Below are 12,076 nucleotides of genomic sequence, written 5' to 3'. Positions count from 1 at the left end.
GCGTCATATGATGCACGAGATCTGAAAGGGCAGAAAAAGTTTGCAGAACCTGTTTCCCTGCTCTAGATTCTGAACAAGCTGCAGAAACCTGAGTGCAGCTCAGGAGAGAAAAAGAAGGCAAAAACTTTGACCCGCGGGTCAGGATTTTTTCAAAAAAATGAAAAGTATCCAAAGCGTCTCAAACTCGCGTCATATGATGCCCGAGATCCAAAATGGCAGAAAAAGTTTGCAGAACCTGTTTCCCTGCTCTGGATTCTGAACAAGCTGCAGAAACCTGAGTGCAGCTCAGGAGAGAAAAAGAAGACAAAAACTGTGACCCACAGGTCAGGATTTTTTCAAAAAAATGAAAAGTATCCAAAGCGTCTCAAACTCACGTCATATGATGCCCGAGATCCGAAAGGGCAGAAAAAAATTGTGGAACCTGTTTCCCTGCTCTAGTTTCTGAACAAGCTGCAGAAACCTGAGTGCAGCTCAGGAGAGAAAAAGAAGACAAAAACTGTGACCCGCAGGTCAGGATTTTTTCAAAAAAATGAAAAGTATCCAAAGCGTCTCAAACTCACGTCATATGATGCCCAATATCCAAAAGGGCAGAAAAAGTTTGCGGAACCTGTTTCCCTGCTCTAGATTCTGAACAAACTGCAGAAACCTGAGTGCAGCTCAGGAGAGAAAAAGAAGGGAGAAACTGTCTGAAGAAGCTGCAGAAACCTGAGTGCAGCTCAGGAGAGAAAAAGAAGACAAAAACTGTGACCCGCGGGTCAGGATTTTTTCAACAAAATGAAAAGTATCCAAAGCGTCCCAAACTCGCGTCATATGATGCCCGAGATCTGAAAGGGCAGAAAAAGTTTGCGGAACCTGTTTCCCTGCTCTAGATTCTGAACAAGCTGCAGAAACCTGAGTGCAGCTCAGGAGAGAAAAAGAAGGCAAAAAGAGTGACCCGCGGGTCAGGATTTTTTCAAAACAATGAAAAGTATGCAAATTATCTCAAACTCGCGTCATATAATGCCCGAGATCTGAAAGGGCATAAAAATTGCGGAACCTATTTCCCTGCTCTAGTTTCTGAACAAGCTGCAGAAACCTGAGTGCAGCTCAGGAGAGAAAAAGAAGGCAAAAACTTTGACCCGCGGGGTCAGGATTTTTTCAAAAAAATGAAAAGTATCCAAAGCGTCTCAAACTCGCGTCATATGATGCCCGAGATCCAAAAGGGCAGAAAAAGTTTGCGGAACCTGTTTCCCTGCTCTAGTTTCTGAACAAGCTGCAGAAACCTGAGTGCAGCTCAGGAGAGAAAAAGAAGGCAAAAACTGTGACAGGTCAGGATTTTTTCAAAAAAATGAAGAGTATCCAAAGCGTCTCAACTCGCGTCATATGATGCCCGAGATCCGAAAGGGCAGAAAATGTTTGCAGAACCTGTTTCCCTGCTCTAGATTCTGAACAAGCTGCAGAAACCTGAGTGCAGCTCAGGAGAGAAAAAGAAGGCAAAAACTTTGACCCGCGGGTCAGGATTTTTTCAAAAAAATGAAAAGTATCCAAAGCGTCTCAAACTCGCGTCATATGATGCCCGAGATCTGAAAGGGCAGAAAAAGTTTGCGGAACCTGTTTCCCTGCTCTAGATTCTGAACAAGCTGCAGAAACCTGAGTGCAGCTCAGGAGAGAAAAAGAAGGCAAAAAGAGTGACCCGCGGGTCAGGATTTTTTCAAAACAATGAAAAGTATGCAAATTATCTCAAACTCGCGTCATATAATGCCCGAGATCCGAAAGGGCATAAAAATTGCGGAACCTATTTCCCTGCTCTAGTTTCGGAACAAGCTGCAGAAACCTGAGTGCAGCTCAGGAGAGAAAAAGAACGCAAAAACTGTCTGAAGAAGCTGCAGAAACCTGAGTGCAGCTCAGGAGAGAAAAAGAAGGCAAAAACTGTGACGGGTCAGAATTTTTTCAAAAAAATGAAAAGTATCCAAAGCGTCTCAAACTCGCGTCATATGATGCCCGAGATCCGAAAGAGCAAAAACAGTTTGCGGAACCTGTTTCCCTGCTCTAGATTCTGAACAAGCTGCAGAAACCTGAGTGCAGCTCAGGAGAGAAAAAGAAGACAAAAACTGTGACCCGCGGGTCAGGATTTTTTCAAAAAAATGAAAAGTATCCAAAGCGTCTCAAACTCGCGTCATATGATGCACGAGATCTGAAAGGGCAGAAAAAGTTTGCAGAACCTGTTTCCCTGCTCTAGATTCTGAACAAGCTGCAGAAACCTGAGTGCAGCTCAGGAGAGAAAAAGAAGGCAAAAACTTTGACCCGCGGGTCAGGATTTTTTCAAAAATATGAAAAGTATCCAAAGCGTCTCAAACTCGCGTCATATGATGCCCGAGATCCAAAATGGCAGAAAAAGTTTGCAGAACCTGTTTCCCTGCTCTAGATTCTGAACAAGCTGCAGAAACCTGAGTGCAGCTCAGGAGAGAAAAAGAAGACAAAAACTGTGACCCACAGGTCAGGATTTTTTCAAAAAAATGAAAAGTATCCAAAGCGTCTCAAACTCACGTCATATGATGCCCGAGATCCGAAAGGGCAGAAAAAAATTGTGGAACCTGTTTCCCTGCTCTAGTTTCTGAACAAGCTGCAGAAACCTGAGTGCAGCTCAGGAGAGAAAAAGAAGACAAAAACTGTGACCCGCAGGTCAGGATTTTTTCAAAAAAATGAAAAGTATCCAAAGTGTCTCAAACTCGCGTCACATGATGCCCGAGATCCGAAAGGGCAGAAAAAGTTTGCGGAACCTGTTTCCCTGCTCTAGATTCTGAACAAGCTGCAGAAACCTGAGTGCAGCTCAGGAGAGAAAAAGAAGGCAAAAACTCTGACCCGCGGGTCAGGATTTTTTCAAAAAAATGAAAAGTATCCAAAGCGTCTCAAACTCGCGTCATATAATGCCCGAGATCCGAAAGGGCAGAAAAAGTTTGCGGAACCTGTTTCCCTGCTCTAGATTCTGAACTAGCTGCAGAAACCTGAGTGCAGCTCAGGAGAGAAAAAGAAGGCAAAAACTGTGACGGGTCAGGATTTTTTCAAAAAAATGAAAAGTATCCAAAGCGTCTCAAACTCGCATCATATGATGCCCGAGATCCAAAAGGGCAGAAAAAGTTTGCGGAACCTGTTTCCCTGCTCTAGTTTCTGAACAAGCTGCAGAAACCTGAGTGCAGCTCTGGAGAGAAAAAGAAGGCAAAAACTGTCTGAAGAAGCTGCAGAAACCTGAGTGCAGCTCAGGAGAGAAAAAGAAGGCAAAAACTGTGACAGGTCAGGATTTTTTCAAAAAAATGAAGAGTATCCAAAGCGTCTCAACTCGCGTCATATGATGCCCGAGATCCAAAAGGGCAGAAAATGTTTGCAGAACCTGTTTCCCTGCTCTAGATTCTGAACAAGCTTCAGAAACCTGAGTGCAGCTCAGGAGAGAAAAAGAAGGCAAAAACTTTGACCCGCGGGTCAGGATTCTTTCAAAAAAATGAAAAGTATTCAAAGTGTCTCAAACTCGCGTCATATGATGCCCGAGATCCAAAAGGGGAGAAAAAGTTTGCGGTACCTGTTTCCCTGCTCTAGATTCTGAACAAGCTGCAGAAACCTGAGTGCAGCTCAGGAGAGAAAAAGAAGGCAAAAACTGCCTGAAGAAGCTGCAGAAACCTGAGTGCAGCTCAGAAGAGAAAAAGAAGGCAAAATCTCTGACCCGCGGATCATGATTCTTTCAAAAAAATGAAAAGTATCCAAAGCATCTCAAACTCCCATCATATGATGCCCGAGATCCGAAAGGGCAGAAAAAGTTTGTGGAACCTGTTTCCCTGCTCTAGATTCCGAACAAGCTGCAGAAACCTGAGTGCAGCTCAGGAGAGAAAAAGATGGCAAAAACTCTGACCCGCGGGTCAGGATTTTTTCAAAAAAATGAAAAGTATCCAAAGTGTCTCAAACTCGCGTCACATGATGCCCGAGATTCAAAAGGGCAGAAAAAGTTTGCGGAACCTGTTTCCCTGCTCTAGATTCTGAACAAGCTGCAGAAACCTGAGTGCAGCTCAGGAGAGAAAAAGAAGGCAAAAACTCTGACCCGCGGGTCAGGATTTTTTCAAAAAAATGAAAAGTATCCAAAGCGTCTCAAACTCGCGTCATATGATGCCCGAGATCTGAAAGGGCAGAAAAAGTTTGCAGAACCTGTTTCCCTGCTCTAGATTCTGAACAAGCTGCAGAAACCTGAGTGCAGCTCAGGAGAGAAAAAGAAGGCAAAAACTGTGACGGGTCAGAATTTTTTCAAAAAAATGAAAAGTATCCAAAGCGTCTCAAACTCGCGTCATATGATGCCCGAGATCCGAAAGGGCAAAAACAGTTTGCGGAACCTGTTTCCCTGCTCTAGATTCTGAACAAGCTGCAGAAACCTGAGTGCAGCTCAGGAGAGAAAAAGAAGACAAAAACTGTGACCCGCGGGTCAGGATTTTTTCAAAAAAATGAAAAGTATCCAAAGCGTCTCAAACTCGCGTCATATGATGCACGAGATCTGAAAGGGCAGAAAAAGTTTGCAGAACCTGTTTCCCTGCTCTAGATTCTGAACAAGCTGCAGAAACCTGAGTGCAGCTCAGGAGAGAAAAAGAAGGCAAAAACTTTGACCCGCGGGTCAGGATTTTTTCAAAAAAATGAAAAGTATCCAAAGCGTCTCAAACTCGCGTCATATGATGCCCGAGATCCAAAATGGCAGAAAAAGTTTGCAGAACCTGTTTCCCTGCTCTGGATTCTGAACAAGCTGCAGAAACCTGAGTGCAGCTCAGGAGAGAAAAAGAAGACAAAAACTGTGACCCACAGGTCAGGATTTTTTCAAAAAAATGAAAAGTATCCAAAGCGTCTCAAACTCACGTCATATGATGCCCGAGATCCGAAAGGGCAGAAAAAAATTGTGGAACCTGTTTCCCTGCTCTAGTTTCTGAACAAGCTGCAGAAACCTGAGTGCAGCTCAGGAGAGAAAAAGAAGACAAAAACTGTGACCCGCAGGTCAGGATTTTTTCAAAAAAATGAAAAGTATCCAAAGCGTCTCAAACTCACGTCATATGATGCCCAATATCCAAAAGGGCAGAAAAAGTTTGCGGAACCTGTTTCCCTGCTCTAGATTCTGAACAAACTGCAGAAACCTGAGTGCAGCTCAGGAGAGAAAAAGAAGGGAGAAACTGTCTGAAGAAGCTGCAGAAACCTGAGTGCAGCTCAGGAGAGAAAAAGAAGACAAAAACTGTGACCCGCGGGTCAGGATTTTTTCAACAAAATGAAAAGTATCCAAAGCGTCCCAAACTCGCGTCATATGATGCCCGAGATCTGAAAGGGCAGAAAAAGTTTGCGGAACCTGTTTCCCTGCTCTAGATTCTGAACAAGCTGCAGAAACCTGAGTGCAGCTCAGGAGAGAAAAAGAAGGCAAAAAGAGTGACCCGCGGGTCAGGATTTTTTCAAAACAATGAAAAGTATGCAAATTATCTCAAACTCGCGTCATATAATGCCCGAGATCCGAAAGGGCATAAAAATTGCGGAACCTATTTCCCTGCTCTAGTTTCTGAACAAGCTGCAGAAACCTGAGTGCAGCTCAGGAGAGAAAAAGAAGGCAAAAACTTTGACCCGCGGGGTCAGGATTTTTTCAAAAAAATGAAAAGTATCCAAAGCGTCTCAAACTCGCGTCATATGATGCCCGAGATCCAAAAGGGCAGAAAAAGTTTGCGGAACCTGTTTCCCTGCTCTAGTTTCTGAACAAGCTGCAGAAACCTGAGTGCAGCTCAGGAGAGAAAAAGAAGGCAAAAACTGTGACAGGTCAGGATTTTTTCAAAAAAATGAAGAGTATCCAAAGCGTCTCAACTCGCGTCATATGATGCCCGAGATCCGAAAGGGCAGAAAATGTTTGCAGAACCTGTTTCCCTGCTCTAGATTCTGAACAAGCTGCAGAAACCTGAGTGCAGCTCAGGAGAGAAAAAGAAGGCAAAAACTTTGACCCGCGGGTCAGGATTTTTTCAAAAAAATGAAAAGTATCCAAAGCGTCTCAAACTCGCGTCATATGATGCCCGAGATCTGAAAGGGCAGAAAAAGTTTGCGGAACCTGTTTCCCTGCTCTAGATTCTGAACAAGCTGCAGAAACCTGAGTGCAGCTCAGGAGAGAAAAAGAAGGCAAAAAGAGTGACCCGCGGGTCAGGATTTTTTCAAAACAATGAAAAGTATGCAAATTATCTCAAACTCGCGTCATATAATGCCCGAGATCCGAAAGGGCATAAAAATTGCGGAACCTATTTCCCTGCTCTAGTTTCGGAACAAGCTGCAGAAACCTGAGTGCAGCTCAGGAGAGAAAAAGAACGCAAAAACTGTCTGAAGAAGCTGCAGAAACCTGAGTGCAGCTCAGGAGAGAAAAAGAAGGCAAAAACTGTGACAGGTCAGGATTTTTTCAAAAAAATGAAAAGTATCCAAAGCGTCTCAACTCGCGTCATATGATGCCCGAGATCCAAAAGGGCAGAAAAAGTTTGCAGAACCTGTTTCCCTGCTCTAGATTCTGAACAAGCTGCAGAAACCTGAGTACAGCTCAGGAGAGAAAAAGAAGGCAAAAACTGCCTGAAGATGCTGCAGAAACCTGAGTGCAGCTCAGAAGAGAAAAAGAAGGCAAAAACTCTGACCAGCGGGTCAGGATTCTTTCAAAAAAATGAAAAGTATCCAAAGCATCTCAAACTCCCATCATATGATGCCCGAGATCCGAAAGGGCAGAAAAAGTTTGCGGAACCTGTTTCCCTGCTCTAGATTCCGAACAAGCTGCAGAAACCTGAGTGCAGCTCAGGAGAGAAAAAGATGGCAAAAACTCTGACCCGCGGGTCAGGATTTTTTCAAAAAAATGAAAAGTATCCAAAGTGTCTCAAACTCGCGTCACATGATGCCCGAGATCCGAAAGGGCAGAACAAGTTTGCGGAACCTGTTTCCCTGCCCTAGATTCTGAACAAGCTGCAGAAACCTGAGTGCAGCTCAGGAGAGAAAAAGAAGGCAAAAACTCTGACCCGCGGGTCAGGATTTTTTCAAAAAAATGAAAAGTATCCAAAGCGTCTCAAACTCGCGTCACATGATGCCCGAGATTCAAAAGGGCAGAAAAAGTTTGCGGAACCTGTTTCCCTGCTCTAGATTCTGAACAAGCTGCAGAAACCTGAGTGCAGCTCAGGAGAGAAAAAGAAGGCAAAAACTGTGACGGGTCAGAATTTTTTCAAAAAAATGAAAAGTATTCAAAGCATCTCAAATTCGCGTCATATGATGCCCAAGATCCAAAAGGGCAGAAACAGTTTGCGGAACCTGTTTCCCTGCTCTAGATTTTGAACAAGCTGCAGAAACCTGAGTGCAGCACAGGAGAGAAAAAGAAGGCAAAAACTGTGACCCCCGGGGTCAGGATTTTTTCAAAAAACTGAAAAGTATCCAAAGCGTCTCAAACTCGCGTCATATGATGCCCGAGATCCGAAAGGTCAGAAAACGTTTGCGGAACCTGTTTCCCTGCTCTAGATTCTGAACAAGCTGCAGAAACCTGAGTGCAGCTCAGGAGAGAAAAAGAAGACAAAGCGGGTCAGGATTTTTTCAAAAAAATGAAAAGTATCCAAAGCGTCTCAAACTCGCGTCATATGATGCCCGAGATCTGAAAGGGCAGAAAAAGTTTGCGGAACCTGTTTCCCTGCTCTAGATTCTGAACAAGCTGCAGAAACCTGAGTGCAGCTCAGGAGAGAAAAAGAAGGCAAAAAGAGTGACCCGCGGGTCAGGATTTTTTCAAAACAATGAAAAGTATCCAAAGCGTCTCAAACTCGCGTCATATGATGCCCGATATCCAAAAGGGCAGAAAAAATTTGCGGAACCTGTTTCCCTGCTCTAGTTTCTGAACAAGCTGCAGAAACCTGAGTGCAGCTCAGGAGAGAAAAAGAAGGCAAAATCTGTCTGAAGAAGCTGCAGAAACCTGAGTGCAGCTCAGGAGAGAAAAAGAAGGCAAAAACTGTGACAGGTCAGGATTTTTTCAAAAAAATGAAGAGTATCCAAAGCGTCTCAACTCGCGTCATATGATGCCCGAGATCCAAAAGGGCAGAAAATGTTTGCAGAACCTGTTTCCCTGCTCTAGATTCTGAACAAGCTGCAGAAACCTGAGTGCAGCTCAGGAGAGAAAAAGAAGGCAAAAACTTTGACCCGCGGGTCAGGATTTTTTCAAAAAAATGAAAAGTATCCAAAGTGTCTCAAACTCGCGTCATATGATGCCCGAGATCCGAAAGGGCAGAAAAAGTTTGCGGAACCTGTTTCCCTGCTCTAGATTCCGAACAAGCTGCAGAAACCTGAGTGCAGCTCAGGAGAGAAAAAGATGGCAAAAACTCTGACCCGCGGGTCAGGATTTTTTCAAAAAAATGAAAAGTATCCAAAGTGTCTCAAACTCGCGTCACATGATGCCCGAGATCCGAAAGGGCAGAAAAAGTTTGCGGAACCTGTTTCCCTGCTCTAGATTCTGAACAAGCTGCAGAAACCTGAGTGCAGCTCAGGAGAGAAAAAGAAGGCAAAAACTCTGACCCGCGGGTCAGGATTTTTTCAAAAAAATGAAAAGTATCCAAAGCGTCTCAAACTCGCGTCATATAATGCCCGAGATCCGAAAGGGCAGAAAAAGTTTGCGGAACCTGTTTCCCTGCTCTAGATTCTGAACTAGCTGCAGAAACCTGAGTGCAGCTCAGGAGAGAAAAAGAAGGCAAAAACTGTGACGGGTCAGGATTTTTTCAAAAAAATGAAAAGTATCCAAAGCGTCTCAAACTCGCGTCATATGATGCCCGAGATCCAAAAGGGCAGAAAAAGTTTGCGGAACCTGTTTCCCTGCTCTAGTTTCTGAACAAGCTGCAGAAACCTGAGTGCAGCTCTGGAGAGAAAAAGAAGGCAAAAACTGTCTGAAGAAGCTGCAGAAACCTGAGTGCAGCTCAGGAGAGAAAAAGAAGGCAAAAACTGTGACAGGTCAGGATTTTTTCAAAAAAATGAAGAGTATCCAAAGCGTCTCAACTCGCGTCATATGATGCCCGAGATCCAAAAGGGCAGAAAATGTTTGCAGAACCTGTTTCCCTGCTCTAGATTCTGAACAAGCTTCAGAAACCTGAGTGCAGCTCAGGAGAGAAAAAGAAGGCAAAAACTTTGACCCGCGGGTCAGGATTCTTTCAAAAAAATGAAAAGTATTCAAAGTGTCTCAAACTCGCGTCATATGATGCCCGAGATCCAAAAGGGGAGAAAAAGTTTGCGGTACCTGTTTCCCTGCTCTAGATTCTGAACAAGCTGCAGAAACCTGAGTGCAGCTCAGGAGAGAAAAAGAAGGCAAAAACTGCCTGAAGAAGCTGCAGAAACCTGAGTGCAGCTCAGAAGAGAAAAAGAAGGCAAAATCTCTGACCCGCGGATCATGATTCTTTCAAAAAAATGAAAAGTATCCAAAGCATCTCAAACTCCCATCATATGATGCCCGAGATCCGAAAGGGCAGAAAAAGTTTGTGGAACCTGTTTCCCTGCTCTAGATTCCGAACAAGCTGCAGAAACCTGAGTGCAGCTCAGGAGAGAAAAAGATGGCAAAAACTCTGACCCGCGGGTCAGGATTTTTTCAAAAAAATGAAAAGTATCCAAAGTGTCTCAAACTCGCGTCACATGATGCCCGAGATTCAAAAGGGCAGAAAAAGTTTGCGGAACCTGTTTCCCTGCTCTAGATTCTGAACAAGCTGCAGAAACCTGAGTGCAGCTCAGGAGAGAAAAAGAAGGCAAAAACTCTGACCCGCGGGTCAGGATTTTTTCAAAAAAATGAAAAGTATCCAAAGCGTCTCAAACTCGCGTCATATGATGCCCGAGATCTGAAAGGGCAGAAAAAGTTTGCAGAACCTGTTTCCCTGCTCTAGATTCTGAACAAGCTGCAGAAACCTGAGTGCAGCTCAGGAGAGAAAAAGAAGGCAAAAACTGTGACGGGTCAGAATTTTTTCAAAAAAATGAAAAGTATCCAAAGCGTCTCAAACTCGCGTCATATGATGCCCGAGATCCGAAAGGGCAAAAACAGTTTGCGGAACCTGTTTCCCTGCTCTAGATTCTGAACAAGCTGCAGAAACCTGAGTGCAGCTCAGGAGAGAAAAAGAAGACAAAAACTGTGACCCGCGGGTCAGGATTTTTTCAAAAAAATGAAAAGTATCCAAAGCGTCTCAAACTCGCGTCATATGATGCACGAGATCTGAAAGGGCAGAAAAAGTTTGCAGAACCTGTTTCCCTGCTCTAGATTCTGAACAAGCTGCAGAAACCTGAGTGCAGCTCAGGAGAGAAAAAGAAGGCAAAAACTTTGACCCGCGGGTCAGGATTTTTTCAAAAAAATGAAAAGTATCCAAAGCGTCTCAAACTCGCGTCATATGATGCCCGAGATCCAAAATGGCAGAAAAAGTTTGCAGAACCTGTTTCCCTGCTCTAGATTCTGAACAAGCTGCAGAAACCTGAGTGCAGCTCAGGAGAGAAAAAGAAGACAAAAACTGTGACCCACAGGTCAGGATTTTTTCAAAAAAATGAAAAGTATCCAAAGCGTCTCAAACTCACGTCATATGATGCCCGAGATCCGAAAGGGCAGAAAAAAATTGTGGAACCTGTTTCCCTGCTCTAGTTTCTGAACAAGCTGCAGAAACCTGAGTGCAGCTCAGGAGAGAAAAAGAAGACAAAAACTGTGACCCGCAGGTCAGGATTTTTTCAAAAAAATGAAAAGTATCCAAAGCGTCTCAAACTCACGTCATATGATGCCCAATATCCAAAAGGGCAGAAAAAGTTTGCGGAACCTGTTTCCCTGCTCTAGATTCTGAACAAACTGCAGAAACCTGAGTGCAGCTCAGGAGAGAAAAAGAAGGGAGAAACTGTCTGAAGAAGCTGCAGAAACCTGAGTGCAGCTCAGGAGAGAAAAAGAAGACAAAAACTGTGACCCGCGGGTCAGGATTTTTTCAACAAAATGAAAAGTATCCAAAGCGTCCCAAACTCGCGTCATATGATGCCCGAGATCTGAAAGGGCAGAAAAAGTTTGCGGAACCTGTTTCCCTGCTCTAGATTCTGAACAAGCTGCAGAAACCTGAGTGCAGCTCAGGAGAGAAAAAGAAGGCAAAAAGAGTGACCCGCGGGTCAGGATTTTTTCAAAACAATGAAAAGTATGCAAATTATCTCAAACTCGCGTCATATAATGCCCGAGATCCGAAAGGGCATAAAAATTGCGGAACCTATTTCCCTGCTCTAGTTTCTGAACAAGCTGCAGAAACCTGAGTGCAGCTCAGGAGAGAAAAAGAAGGCAAAAACTTTGACCCGCGGGGTCAGGATTTTTTCAAAAAAATGAAAAGTATCCAAAGCGTCTCAAACTCGCGTCATATGATGCCCGAGATCCAAAAGGGCAGAAAAAGTTTGCGGAACCTGTTTCCCTGCTCTAGTTTCTGAACAAGCTGCAGAAACCTGAGTGCAGCTCAGGAGAGAAAAAGAAGGCAAAAACTGTGACAGGTCAGGATTTTTTCAAAAAAATGAAGAGTATCCAAAGCGTCTCAACTCGCGTCATATGATGCCCGAGATCCGAAAGGGCAGAAAATGTTTGCAGAACCTGTTTCCCTGCTCTAGATTCTGAACAAGCTGCAGAAACCTGAGTGCAGCTCAGGAGAGAAAAAGAAGGCAAAAACTTTGACCCGCGGGTCAGGATTTTTTCAAAAAAATGAAAAGTATCCAAAGCGTCTCAAACTCGCGTCATATGATGCCCGAGATCTGAAAGGGCAGAAAAAGTTTGCGGAACCTGTTTCCCTGCTCTAGATTCTGAACAAGCTGCAGAAACCTGAGTGCAGCTCAGGAGAGAAAAAGAAGGCAAAAAGAGTGACCCGCGGGTCAGGATTTTTTCAAAACAATGAAAAGTATGCAAATTATCTCAAACTCGCGTCATATAATGCCCGAGATCCGAAAGGGCATAAAAATTGCGGAACCTATTTCCCTGCTCTAGTTTCGGAACAAGCTGCAGAAACCTGAGTGCAGCTCAGGAGAGAAAAAGAACGCAAAAACTGTCTGAAGAAGCTGCAGAAACCTGAGTGCAGCT

The sequence above is a fragment of the Rhineura floridana genome, chromosome 2 (genome assembly GCF_030035675.1).
Source record: "Rhineura floridana isolate rRhiFlo1 chromosome 2, rRhiFlo1.hap2, whole genome shotgun sequence".
NCBI lineage: Eukaryota > Metazoa > Chordata > Lepidosauria > Squamata > Rhineuridae > Rhineura > Rhineura floridana.
This window is presented reverse-complemented; position numbering follows the sequence as displayed.